The sequence below is a fragment of the Prionailurus viverrinus genome, chromosome C1 (genome assembly GCF_022837055.1).
Source record: "Prionailurus viverrinus isolate Anna chromosome C1, UM_Priviv_1.0, whole genome shotgun sequence".
Taxonomy (NCBI): domain Eukaryota; kingdom Metazoa; phylum Chordata; class Mammalia; order Carnivora; family Felidae; genus Prionailurus; species Prionailurus viverrinus.
In genome coordinates, this window is record NC_062568.1 from 46,124,793 (window position 1) to 46,126,784 (window position 1,992).

General features: G+C 35.5%; 1 non-coding gene across 1 annotated transcript; it reads left to right on the forward strand.

Annotated features, from left to right (window-relative positions):
- Window positions 1-1,639: 1,639 nt before the first annotated feature.
- On the forward strand, window positions 1,640-1,745 carry LOC125174171 (U6 spliceosomal RNA). Its single transcript, XR_007155301.1, has one exon. It is a non-coding gene; the product is annotated as a U6 spliceosomal RNA (small nuclear RNA).
- Window positions 1,746-1,992: the final 247 nt, after the last annotated feature.

Genomic DNA, 1,992 nt, shown 5'->3' on the forward strand with positions numbered 1-1,992 from the left:
GCTGGTGCAGCCACTCTGGAAAACAGTATGGAGGTTTCTGAAAAAACTAAAAATAGAACTACCCTATGACCTAGCAATTGCACTACTAGGCATTTATCCACGGGATACAGGTGTACTGTTTCGAAAGGACACATACATCCCCATGTTTATAGCAGCACTATCAACAATAGCCAAAGTATGGAAAGAGCCCAAATGTCCATCAATGGATGAATGGATAAAGAAGATGTGGTCTATATATATACAATGGAATATTACTCAGCAATCAAAAAGAATGAAATCTTGCCATTTGCAACTACGTGGATGGAACTGGAGGGTATTATGCTAAGTGAAATTAGTCAGTCAGATAAAGACAAAAATCATATGACTTCACTCATCTGAAGACTTTAAGAGAAAAAACAGATGAACATAAGGGAAGGGAAACAAAAATAATATAAAGACAGCAGGGGGACAAAACAGAAGAGACTCATAAATATGGGGAACAAACTGAGGGTTACTGGAGGGGTTGTGGGAGGAGGGATGGGCTAAATGGGTAAGGGACACTGAGGAATCCACTCCTGAAATCATTGTTGCACTATATGTTAACTAATTTGGATGTAAATTTCAAAAAATAAAAAATAAAATTAAAAAAAATAAGAAAAAAATTAGAAAGAAAAAAATAAAATGATAGAAATGGAGAACTGTGATCAAATTATTCAAAAAAATCAGGAATAATATGGATAATGTTAACTAAGTTAATAAATCCTAGGATATTAAAAAATACTAGTGAGTGTATCTTGAAGTTTAAAAGAAGTAATTTCATGTCAACCAAAAGAACACGGCGGGTAGTAATGTTAACTGAAAATGTTGCCTAAAGCACTGGAATAAGCAAACAAGAGAATAATTGTCAAGAAGTTTAGAAAATGTCTAGGTCATATATCAGCTGATCCAATACAGTAAGGAAACCATCTATATTTCTGGATTTTAGATGGATGAATTAGAAAGCCATAGTGCTTTCCTTCAAAATGTCTTGATATCATGGGTAGAATAGGTGAAGGAAATTAAGGAGCACACTTACTATGATGAGCACTGAGAAATGTATAGAATTGTTGAATCACTGCATTGTACACCTGAAATTAATATAACATACATTAACTATACTGGAATTAAATTTAAAACTTAAAAAATGTGTCTCGGTGTCAGCATTCAGCTGGATGACCAACTGGTACGATGCAATATGACATTTCTTCTACTTTTATCTTCAATTCTCTCAATTGAGTCAGGAGTTGCTTCTCTGGAAATGCTCCTAAGGAACTGTATACTTATCTGGAAGTACCTCTATAGAAATTCTATGAGAATGACTAGTAAAAGCTGGAATCACTAGAGCTAAGCATGTAGAAGAAAGCACTCATTCTTTTTAAAAATTGTTTCTTTTTCTAAAATTTTTTTTAACGTTTTATATTTTTTTGAGACAGGGACAGACAGAGCATGAACAGGGGAGGATCAGAGAGAGGGAGACACAGAATCTGAAACAGGCTCCAGGCTCTGAGCTGTCAGCACAGAGCCCAACGCGGGGCTCACGGACCGAGAGATCATGACCTGAGCCGAAGTCGGCCGCTTAACCGACTGAGCCACCCAGGCGCCCCAAAAATTGTTTCTGTAAGTGCTCACACCAGAAGCACATATACTAAAATGGAATGTTACAGAGAAGCTTAGCATGGTCCCTGCGCATGGATGATATACACATTTGTGAAGTGTTTCATATTTTTTAAAAAGTGGTTATTTAAAACTATTTGGGATGACACTATGTAGAGTGAAACAGTTTTTTGTGATCTCTGAGAGGTCACTCATTTGATGATAGTTATGTCTTTCATTTCCTGATGCTTGGATTTTTAAAAAAAGCAAGATTGAAAGACTTCAGATTTTAAAGACTTGGATTTAAATACATTGATAAATAAGTATTTAACATGAAGAGAGTAAGGAATATTGGATCGATGAACTTGGAGGAAAAATGCA